Source organism: Pelobates fuscus, chromosome 1 (assembly GCF_036172605.1).
Source record: "Pelobates fuscus isolate aPelFus1 chromosome 1, aPelFus1.pri, whole genome shotgun sequence".
NCBI lineage: Eukaryota > Metazoa > Chordata > Amphibia > Anura > Pelobatidae > Pelobates > Pelobates fuscus.
In genome coordinates this window covers 304,854,064-304,867,078 of record NC_086317.1, presented here as the reverse complement: position 1 = coordinate 304,867,078, position 13,015 = coordinate 304,854,064, and positions in this window count along the sequence as shown.

Genomic DNA, 13,015 nt, shown 5'->3' with positions numbered 1-13,015 from the left:
GATTGACAATTACCCGTTTGCAACATTGTTGCAAACGGTAATTGGAGGCACACTCATTCCTGGGTGGTCTGATTGTTCGGTAGTTTCACTCAATATACTGAATGGAGTGATTCTACCGAACAATCAGATGAATGCTGCATACAAATCACCCAGGATAAACTTAACACATCTATAAATACATATATAAATTTACAGGCAGTACACTCGAATATGCTTCACAGTCTTAAAGGGACAGTAGTCCCAAAAGTCCCAATGTGTCCATAGATGCTGTTAAAAGGGCCAGTAGCAGCAATATACAGTATAACAAGCCCAAATATAAATCTTTAAATGTACCAGTTTTCCAGGGGCCATAGTCAGCGGGTAAGAGGCAGGCAGCCAGGCCCCTCCAATGTCCAGTGGCGAGGTGGGTTCCGCCACAGTGTCTTTACATTCAATATCGAGTAGCTCCTTTACAAGAATAGCACCTCTCTAGATCCAATCTCAGTTTCCTTAATATACGTTGTTTTTTTTCTTAATCCCTGAATTTGGAGCAGATTTTTTAAATTTACCATTTAGAGGAAATAGTTCAGGGAATACCGCCTATTATGCTGGAGAGTGGAACTATGTTGCCATGGAAGATATATGTTACTGACTGTTCCCTGTGTTGATTTCATTGTTAAAGTTTTCTTTGCTGATAAGGGAAATAAAGAAAGAGTGCAGCATAATAGGAGCCTCTGTGTCTTAATAAAATTGGAAAATTTGGCATATTCTGAAATTCGGAAGCCAGAAAAGAAGCCAATGGCTTATTATTTGAAAACAGATCCCGTAAGCAAGTCTGTACATTTGTCAGTGTCTTCACTGCCCTGGATAAGGCCCAAACAAATTTAAAAATTGTTTTTTTTTTTCCCAAGGCCAGGAGGGACCAACTCTTTGACTGAGGGACAGTCTTTTCTTCACGAACTGACTTTATGTTGAGGAGACTAGCCATATTGTTCGGGAGTTCTGAGCGCTATTCGTCTATCTGCTGCGCTCAGAACTGGGCTATATAATGAACGGTGGAATGGGAGATATGTCTATTAAATTATTAAAGTTATGTAATTTTATAGTGTTTTATATGTTGTAATAAAACGTGGGATTTTGGGCGCTTGGTGAGAATTACATTGTCACAGCCGTTGGACTCATTATCTCCAAGCAGGGCGGTAATAATTTCAAAGGATACATTGTCTTACTATTTGTCAACTGTTTATACTGTCCCTGTATCCCATCAGGTCCAAAGGGGGCTGTGCCTGGACCTGTGGTTTTGCATAAATATTGATGCCCATGTGCCATTAATCGTTTTACCCTCAACTCGCAGCCTTGACTCTTGTTGTAGGGAACCGTGAATCCTAGCTTTGCTATAGCTAGTGGGATGTTCTACACTTAAATGTTTTTGCCGATTGAAGCAGCGTTTGACTCTCCAAGTTTGGGAACCAGGACATCCAAGTAGTCCAACCTCCCGCAAGACTGAAGGCAACCGTAACAATGAAAACAGCAATAATTGCAGTTGTAGGGTTAAGGGTAGAGGGAGTTGGCACCCAGACCACTCCAATGGGCAGAAGTGGTCTGGGTGCCTGGAGTGTCCCTTTAAGGCTTTATCAAGTGTAATCCAAATCCACAATGTGGTTCACCAGTTAAGGCTTTATGTAGTGGAATCTAAATCCATTTGGTTTCCACATGATAAAGCCTTAACTGGTGAAACGCATTGTGGATATTATAAAAAAATGTTGGTTTTAATAACAAAGTGTTTTTTGGCCCACTTTTAGTTTGTTTAGTCATATACTTTTTATTCCTGTATTTCTACCTGGCATCCTGACAACTATGGAGATCTTTGTTTGCATTTCACTAGTTAAGGCTTTATCTAGTGGAATCCAAATCCATTTGATTTCCACTTGATATAGACTTAACTGGGGAAAAGTGTTGTGGATATTATAAATATTGCCTTCCTTTCGGCCTTTCTTCAGCTCCATGGTACTTTACCAAGCTGATAAAACTTTTTATTTTCGGTCCCTGCACAAGGGTGTTTGTTTAATTATTTGTCTAGATGACATGCCGATTGTGTCTTAAGACAACATTTATTTTCTTTCTCATATTATTGTACTGTAGATGTTCTTACCGATATAGGCCAGCAGCATACTATAATGTATGCATGTTCAGCTGGGTGCAGCCTCTTGATTTCATATATTTATATTTGGGAGTCCAGGCCAACTCCCTGTTTTTGCACTCCTCCCTGTCACAGGCGCCTCATTCCAGGGCCCTATTCAACATTGACCTGCAGAGAGCCCCAGGAGGAAATATTTCCCAAGTAAGTGGATTAATCTCATAAGGGCCGGCATTAGGCTGTCAGAGTAGGACCTGCCAAGAATGGGGTACATTGACGGTGTGGCAGGCTTTTACAATGTATGACCATATACTGTAACTTTTGCCTAGATGAGGTATTTTTAAGTAAAACTATTATATTCTGTAAAACTTCAAATTGATGTTTAGTGAATAAGCTATTGCACTGGATATTATATGAGATATATATGTATATATAGATAGATATACACTGTGTATATCACTTTGTATAAATATATATATATATATATAAATATATATATATATATTTATTTATCATTTAACAACTAATCAAATGCAGTTTTTAAAACACTAGCAAGTAGGATTTAGCTAACAATTTGCGTTGATAATTAAAATAATACATTTTAGCAATCAACTTTACCATGACAACAGGCTTGTGTTGCTGTAAAAGCTTCCACACAATTGCAAGTATCAAAGAATTCAAAAGCTTTGATATATTAAGCCACATAAACTCTTAATAGAGCTTGAAGATGGTAAAAAGGCAGCAAGTGTGGCTCTGAAAAGAGGTGATGCTGAAATTTGACTACTTGACAGTAAAGGAAATAGAGTCCTAGCAAAATAAATAAGTCATATTTAAACTGTGACGTGCACTCAAGAGAAATATGTTCAAAGTATAAGAAGCAAAAGAAGGTTTCAAATATGCCATGACATTAACTGATGACTATTCAGGAAGAGTATTTGTATACTTCTTGAAATGCAAAAGTGATATATCCATTCCTGACACAGCCCCTATGGAAACAAGAAATGTATAAGATCTGATCAGGGTCTGGAGTTCATGGTTGAGAGGTTTAGGTCACTACTAAACAAGCAAGGTATTAGACATGAGACCTCGGCACCTTACCCCTTCAAAATGAAACTGCTGAAATAAATTGGACAACATTATTTGATATGGCAATGTGTACTGTTTGTAAGTAAATTAACAGAGAAATTATGGACATGCACAGAAATTACTGCTGTTCACATCCAAGACAGATGTTTTAATAACCATCTAGAAGAAACTTCATATTACATGTTGACAGGCAAAAGCACTAACCTTTCTTAGATTCAAAGTGTTTTACGTACAAGTATAACAGAAAGAAGCTAGATTCAAAGTGTCAGAAAGGATTCTTTGTTGGATTTGTCCAGAACAGTCCTTCTTATCTACTGTATTATCCTGACACCAGAAAAGCTCTCAAACACAGGTTTGTGAGATTAATTACAAAGAAAGCTGATAAAAAAGCAAACTCACACTGTTCCTCTTTAATGATTCTGAAATTGTGACTCAAACTCAAACTTCTATGGAGTAATATGTAGCTGAAAATACCTCTCCATTTATCTTACCCATGCTCACATGGGAGGCATACAAGTGCATGCTTAGAGGTATACTTGTAAAGATAGTATTCTCACAAAAAAATTGAGAGCAGCTAAGACTTGCTTATTATTCAAAGAAATCAGGGCACTCGAAGGCCAACATAGACCGATCAATCTTTTCAGACCTATAAATCGCTAATTGAAAAGAGAACGGAACTGAAGACCCTACTGGGTATGCAGACAAAATGTAAGCTTTTGCTTAGCAAAAGTGTATATTATGCACATGGAGGAAATGCTGGCATCTTTTGGCACAAGCTCTACAACAATAAAGACAAACAACCTTTAGTTCTAAAATAAAATTTAAAAAAATCCAATGAAACATCACACCTACTACTGGATATTATGGAAGCCATAAGTGACTTTTATACAAAACTCTATAACTTGAAAAGCACCCCTCCAACCAACTTGGAAATCCAAGATTTTTTAACCACCCGAATTAAAAACATGATTCATAACACTGGTATTTAGTCCCTTGGGGAATCAATTAGTGCTGAGGATTTCCACACAGCCACAAAAATGTTACCACTGGGGAAGAGCCCAGGTCTGCAGCCAAGTATTCTCAGCCAAGTATTATAAAGTTTTACCCCTTCTGTGACCAGACCATTCCTCAGGTACTTTAACTCTTTAACATCTACTTATCACCTCCTGCCGTCAGCACTGGAGGCCCAAACAGGGCAAAGAACAAACCAACTGTGAAATATATCACTGATAAACTTTGATTTCAAATTATTTACCATGATCTTGGCAAATCTGTGCCCCCTTCTTCCTGTACTAGTCCACTCTGATCAAGCCTGTTTTATATCAGGAAGCCAGACGGAATAACACTAAGCTTGTCAACTTAATACACCTGGCTCAGTCCTCACCAGGAGAAAGTGGTCAAACTTACAAAACATACCACTCGAAACCATATCTTACACTGGGAACAAACCATTGACTTCCATATTTTTTTATACAAACTTTACATTGCTGCAAAAATTTTTACGCACTCAAATTTCACACTTCCTAAATAACACACCTTAACTACTCACAAGCAATCATAACCTTAGAAAATTCGAACATCCGCAGAAGGCATCTCTCTATCTTCTACAACCTACTGCAAAACACAAGAATTACAGATTTCTATATCTCCTGAGACATGGAAAAAAAATCTTCCTCTTTATGCAAAGCTCTTCCCATAATGTTCATATACTAACACAAAGATAAAGCACCGCGCTTACAGCAGTAGTAGTTTAGTATCCAACAGCTTAAAATACATAGTAAAAACAAAGAGCAAAGTTTATTGTATGTGTAGAAGCCCTATAAAGGGTTAAATGTGAAAGGGTTTATAAAATGCCCCTTCCTGTCTCATTAGAGATGTTTACACTTTGTCTGATACCAGAAAAGTTTATTGTATGTGTAGATGCCCTATAAAGGGTTAAATGTGAAAGGGTTTATAAAATACCCCTTCCTGTCTTACTGGAGATTCTTGGCTGATATCAGCATATCTAATGGCTAGTGTAGGAACTCACCTATTGGGGCTTGCCTTGACATGGCAGGTGAACTTATATATTCAAATGGCCATTGGAATAAAACTAAAGAGCCTCCATTCTGTTTAAATGTCCATGGGGATTTAGGCCAGAGCGCAGGTAACGTTCTCTTTGTTTTTACTATGTATTTTGAGCTGTTGGATACTAAGCTACTGCTGCTGTAAGCGCGGTGCTTTATCTTTGTGTTTGTATATGATGTTTGTATCACATAGCTATGTTACATTGCTGCCAGCCTCCCCACGTTTGTCTTAAGAGTTTATAAGTATGTAGGGGCAGCACCCCTTCCTGTCTCATCAGAGAAATTTGCATTTTAGCTGATACCATCAAGGTGATTTGTATGTGTTATAGCCCTATTCAGGGTTAACTATGTAGGGGTTTATAAAACACCCCTTCATGTCTCATTAGAGAAGTTTACACTTTGTCTGATACCAGCAAAGTTTATTGTATGTGTAGAAGCCCTATAAAGGGTTAAATGTGAAAGGGTTTATAAAATGCCCCTTCCTGTCTCATTAGAAATATTTACACTTTGTCTGATACCAGCAAAGTTTATTGTATGTGTAGATGCCCTATAAAGGGTTAAATGTGAAAGGGTTTATAAAATACCCCTTCCTGTCTCACTGGAGATTCTTGGCTGATATCAGCATATCTAATGGCTAGTGTAGGAACTCACCTATTGGGGCTTGCCTTGACATGGCAGGTGAACTTATATATTCAAATGGCCATTGGAATAAAACTAAAGAGCCTCCATTCTGTTTAAATGTCCATGGGGATTTAGGCCAGAGCGCAGGTAACGTTCTCTTTGTTTTTACTATGTATTTTGAGCTGTTGGATACTAAGCTACTGCTGCTGTAAGCGCGGTGCTTTATCTTTGTGTTTGTATATGATGTTTGTATCACATAGCTATGTTACATTGCTGCCAGCCTCCCCACGTTTGTCTTAAGAGTTTATAAGTATGTAGGGGCAGCACCCCTTCCTGTCTCATCAGAGAAATTTGCATTTTAGCTGATACCATCAAGGTGATTTGTATGTGTTATAGCCCTATTCAGGGTTAACTATGTAGGGGTTTATAAAACACCCCTTCATGTCTCATTAGAGAAGTTTACACTTTGTCTGATACCAGCAAAGTTTATTGTATGTGTAGAAGCCCTATAAAGGGTTAAATGTGAAAGGGTTTATAAAATGCCCCTTCCTGTCTCATTAGAAATATTTACACTTTGTCTGATACCAGCAAAGTTTATTGTATGTGTAGATGCCCTATAAAGGGTTAAATGTGAAAGGGTTTATAAAATACCCCTTCCTGTCTCACTGGAGATTCTTGGCTGATATCAGCATATCTAATGGCTAGTGTAGGAACTCACCTATTGGGGCTTGCCTTGACATGGCAGGTGAACTTATATATTCAAATGGCCATTGGAATAAAACTAAAGAGCCTCCATTTTGTTTAAATGTACATGGGGATTTAGGCCAGAGCGCAGGTAACGTTCTCTTTGTTTCTTCCCATAATGTGGCTACACAGGAAAGTAATTAGAAACACATTTCCAGATGGCACTACTTTTCTTCCCAATTGCACAATAATTTCCACACTTCTACAAACACATACTGGAGATGTCACCAACCTAACAGTTTGTCCGCACACATATGGTGGCAATGCACAGTTATCCAAAAGTACTGAGCACGTATACTATCTACCATCTACATCCACAATCATAATGTCTTTTTTTATTTCCACATTCGCTTCACTAATTCAAGACATCTATTTTGAAACCCTTATTATCTGCGGCCAATCAGCTTATACCAATTTTCTGGAAGAGAGTTTACCCTCCCTCTATTCAGGATTGAATTAAAAAAGTAGAACTATGGAGGAATTGTGCTACTCCATGAAACAAAAATACGCACAATACACAAAAATCTGGGAACCTTGCGTATCCTTAATGCAGGAATGCCCAACCATAAGTTAGCTACTCCACTGCCAGAGGTCTTTCCAGGCTAGCCAACCACACCTCATTATATTTACTCATGACGCAACAACTACTTCCCAAGCAGCATAATGATGTTTATTGTTTATCGTTTTACTCCTCCCTTGCTCTGAACTAGTTACCTTCGTATCACATGCTTTTTAACCCCTTCAGGACGGAGTCAATAGTACACGTTCTGATCAAAACAAAACGTAAACAAAAACTGGAATTTGCGCTATATGTCTGTTCACCCGTAGTTCCCCTCTTTCATATTAAATGCACCCACACTTATTATATATCATTTTGTTCAGGAGAAACAGGGCTTTCATTTCATATAAAATATTTGTATTTGAAACAATTTATTATGAATAAAATTAAAAAAAACTGTGAGAAATTAGATTTTTTTTTTAAAATTTGTAGTTCCGCCTCACATTTTAGCTGTAAATGTCATAATACTGTTAGGTTTTACGGCAACAAAATGCACATATTTGTAATCAGCGATGTCTCACGAGTACAACAGTACCCCCCATTAACAGGTTTTATGGTGTTTTGGAAAGTTACAGGGTCAAATATAGAACGTTCCATTTTCAAATTGAAATTTGCCAGATTAGTAATGTTACCTTTGAGACGGTGTGGTAGCCCAGGAATGAGAATTACCCCCATAATGGCATACCATTTGAAAAAGTAGACAACCCAAGGTATTGAACGTGGGGTATGTTTAGTTTTTTTTAGTAGCCACTTAGTCACAAACACTGGCCAAAGTTAGCGTTCATATTTGTTTTTGTGTGAAAAAAGCAAAAAACTAATATTTGGCCAGTGTTTGTGACTAAGTGGCTACTAAAAATGACTGGACATACCCCATTTGCAATACCTTGGGTTGTCTACTTTTGCAAATGGTATGCCATCATGGGGGTAATTCTTATTCCTGGGCTACCATACGGTCTCAAAGGCAACATAACTAATCTGGCAAATTTCAATGTCAAAAAAATGAAATGCAAGCCTTATATGTGACTCTCTAACTTTCCAAAACACCATAAAACCTGTACATGTGGGGTACTGTTATTCTCGGGAGATTTCACTAAACACAAATATTAGTGTTTTAAAACAGTAAAACATATTACAACAATAATATAGTCCATAAAAGTGCCGTTTGTTTGTAAAAAATGCAAAAAACTTCACTTTTACTTAAAATATCATCGTTGTAATACAATTTACCAGTTTTAAACACTAATATTTGAGTTCAGCGAAGTCTCCCGAGTAAAACAGTACCCCCTATGTACAGGTTTTATGGTGTCTTGGAGAGTTACAGGGTCTAATATAGTGCATGCGAATTAAATTCTCTGCACTTTCTCCCTGTGTTGTCAGGCATGTCAATCAAATTTTAATTAATCAAATGACATAATTATGTTAAAAAATTACTTAAATATACACATAGAATTTTAATATATATGCATTTATAGGTATATAAATTCTACGTGTATACTAATGTAATCTTTTATGTAATTATATGTATTTATCTCTCTATATATATTTGCGGTTATTTGTATTTTATATATAGATAGATATATATAGAATGTCATTCTAAGTGTATTCTGTTTCCAATATATATATATTAATAACAAAATACAGTTAGAATGAAATTACATATGAATATATAATTTATTTTATATTTTGTTTCAATATTTTATTTATTTATTTAATTATTTTATTTATTTATTATTGTAATTATGCGTATATATATATAATATATATATGTAGATCTATTATATATATAATATATATACATATTATATATATGTAACGTCATTCTAAGTGTATTTTAATATTAATATATATACTAATATTAATATTAAAATACATTACGTATGACGTTACATATATATAATATGTATATATATTATATATATAATATATATACATATTATATATATATAAAAAGGCATTTAATTTATTTTATAACATTTTAATATTTATTTTTTTACACTACCTACCAGCAGGGGGACTGTCTAATATTTTAAACAGTCCCCCTGCTGGCAGATCCATAGCCAGCTATAGGGGGCCATGTGATCGCTCTTTGGGAGCGATCACATGGCCCCCGGGGGCCTCATTTGCCGAAGGGGGGCTGCCTGGGCTCTCAGACAGCCCCCCAGAAGAGGATCGCGGCGGAGGTGAGTACACCTCTGCTCCTGGGGCTGCAAGCCGTTACGGCGTTCTATGCCGCCGCAACGGCTTTAAAGCCCTTTAAAGCCGCGACGGCATAGAACGCCGTAACGGCGTTAAGGGGTTAAATTAAATACACTAAGTTGCACGCTTACTTTGCCTGTATTTTAAAAGTAGGACAAAATGCCCACCTCCTATATCTCCCTGCTGGTAACCCCACAGAGCACCCCACTCTAGCAAGTTTAACCCCTTAAAGACCAAACTTCTGGAATAAAAGGGAATCATGACATGTCACACATGTCATGTGTCATTAAGGGGTTAAACCCGCCAGATTACACTACACACGTCTAACCCAAAATACACAAATCTTAGCAATGTTATGTTATCTGTTAAGATGTGATTGCTTTGCTTATTTTTTAAAAACTTAAATAGGCAACTAAACTCAAAAGTGCATTTCATACCACTGCAACTATACTGTGTACCTAACTCTTGATGCACCTTCCTTTTTGTATTCAGTATCCCACCCCACAATGCCTCAATAAAAGAAAGATTGACAAAAATTATATATGTAAAATTAAACCATAAACAAACAAATTAATATGAACAGAAATAAGAGGCAATAGGTTCTTTCATGAAACTCTACTCTCTATTAGACAGATTGTGCAGATTGACCTTAAACTTCTACAAATATCAATGCATAGTGCTGTAGGTTGTTTATGTGTATATATATGTATATATATGAAATTCAATAATGTTATTTATTCTGTTGCCATCTGACTCATTACTGCTTGTTTCTGTGTACAGTATATATTTTCATTGCATTAAAATTCGATTCATTGAGTGCACATTTCTTTTTTATACTTTTCTGTCATCATGCATTAGACTATTTGCAATATGTTTTTTTAAAGCTATATTTCTCTAAAATATTTATTTTTTATTGTGATGCATGCAGCTATCTCATACAGATTTGTTAGTGAAGCTTTACCTGGAACAAAAACAGCAATTTTACTTACCGTAAATTCCTTTTTTCTTTGTATAGTGGCAGTACTCACAGTTGGGTTGTTCCTTCCAATCTGGGACAAGAAGCTCCCCCTTCTTCCGGTTTTTATGCCTGTGCTCCGCCTGCTGCCTCCATAAATCCTGTATGCCCTGAACACACGCCAGTAATAAAAAGAACCCAAACGGAGACTGAGTCATGCAAAATACATTTAATCTATACAAAAAAGTGGAGGGAAAGCCAGTACTGCCACTATACAAAGAAAAAAGGAATTTACGGTAAGTAAAATTGCTGTTTTTCCCTTCGTATAGTGGCAGTACTCACAGTTGGGATATAACAAGATCCCCGTAAAAACGAAAGGGTGGGAACTCAGCAGGCCACAGCTTGCAACACCTTACGCCCAAATTCAGCCTCAGATGATGAGAATATGTCCAGCCTATAATGCTTGATAAAGGTATGCAATGAAGACCAGGTAGCCGCTTTGCAGATGTCTTCAGGAGAAGCCGCAGCTCTTTCAGCCCATGAGGTAGCCATAGCCCTAGTTGAATGAGCCCTCAATGGAAATTTTAGGGGAATCCCTTTGGAGCGATAGGCCAACCTGATGGTATTTGTCAGCCATCTAGCTAATGAGGGTCCAGAGACAGCATTACCCACACATTTGCCTTGAAAGTAGACAAAAAGATGATCTGAGGATCTAAACTCCCGAGTTTTATGAAGGTAGCATTTCAGGGATCTCCTAACATCAAGGAGATGCCATTTCTTTTCCAGCTCAGATGTGGGCGATTGACAAAAGGCCGGCAGAACAATAGGCTGGTTGATCGAAGCACTTGAAATAACCTTAGGCAAAAAAGAAGGTCTGGGATGTAGAACTACTTTCTCTTGATGAAAAATGGTGAATTCCGGCGAAGATGATAGAGCTCGGATCTCACCAATTCTCCTAGCGGAGGTAACCGCCACCAGGAAGGCCGTCTTGAAGGTAAGAAATTTGATGGAGACTTGACACAAAGGTTCAAATGGTGGTTCACAAAGGGCCTGAAGAACCAGAGACAAATCCCATGTAGGAAAGGAAACCAGCCTGGGAGGCCTCTTCAACCGTATGGACTTAATAAACCTTCGAACAAGAGGGTTAGATGCAATATCCTGAACCAGGAAGTGACTAAGCGCAGAAATCTGGCCCTTGAGTGTAGACACCCCTAGGCCGGCTTCAAACCCATCTTGCAAAAAAGAAAGAATTTTCGGAACTGAGGCTTTGGCCGGATCAGAATTCCGGAGATAACACCAGGTTCTGAACTTCATCCAAACCCTGAAATAGATTCTTGAAGTGGACGAGCGGACAGATGACAGCAAAACGTCACATAGACGGTCAGAAAGACCCTGACCTTGGAGTATCATCCTTGCAGCAACCATGCCGTCAGGTGAAACATTGCTAGGGTTTCTTCTGGAAGCTTCACGTTCTCTAAAATGTGAGAAGAGACCGGGAGGTGCCAACGAGAGATGGCCATGTTTTCCACTTCCGAAAACCAACTCCTGTTCGGCCAGAAGGGCAGGACTGCCAGAATTCTTGCCTTCTCCCAACGTATTTTCTGAACAATTCGTGGGATAAGGGCTATAGGAGGGAAGACATAAGCCAGATCGAAAACCCAAGGGAACGATAGACCGTCTAGGACATCTGGGTAATCTTTTGAATGAAGTGACGCAAATCTCTGCACCTTTCTGTTCCTCCTTGTTGCCAACAAGTCCATCTCTGGCCTGCCGAAGCGTGCAACCAGCTCCAGAAAAACTTCGCTTGATAGAGCCCAGTCCGCTTGGGACCAATGGCTTCTGCTGAGGTCGTCTGCAATAACGTTTAGAGACCCTTTGATATGGGTAGCTGATATTGCGCAAAGATTTGCTTGGGCCCAAGTCAAAATGTGGTAGCAAAGATCTTGAAGAGCTTTTACTTTTGTGCCCCCTTGGCGATTCAAGTAGGCCACCGTAGTGGCGTTGTCCGACTGAATCCTTACCGACTGATTGGTGATGAGAGAACTGAAGGAAATTAGGGCTTCCCAAACCGCTTTTAATTCCCTGAAATTCGAGGAAGCGCATGCCTCTTCTTTGTTCCAAAGCCCTTGATGGAAATGAGAGCCTAGATGAGCGCCCCAACCCGTCTGGGAGGCATCTGTGGTTATCGTAATCCACTGTTTTAGTGCGAACGACAGGCCCTTTGAAATGTTGTCTCTTACTTTCCACCAGTTCAGTTGTTTTTTCACCGTGTCGGATAGACGGAAGGGAGCGTCCAGATCTTCCTGTTTTCGCGTCCACTGGGATAGAATGTCCCACTGTAACGGTTTGGATTCCGCTTTTGCCCAGGCGACGGCAGGTATTGTCGCCGTTAGGAGGCCTAGCAACCTCATAGCATCTCTGATTGAGCTTAGGTTTCTTTGCAGCTTTGATACTGCTTTGAAAATCCCCACTTGTTTCTTTTTTGGAAGAAAAAGAGATAGGGACTGGGAATCTATCCGAAGCCCCAAGAATACTAAACTCCGAGACGGAGTTAATTCTGACTTTTCCAGGTTCAGGATCCAACCGTGATCTTTTAAAACCTTCCTTGCAATCTCTAGATGAAGTTCTAGTAGTTGTCCTGACTGTGCTTTCAGGAACCAATCGTCCAGGTA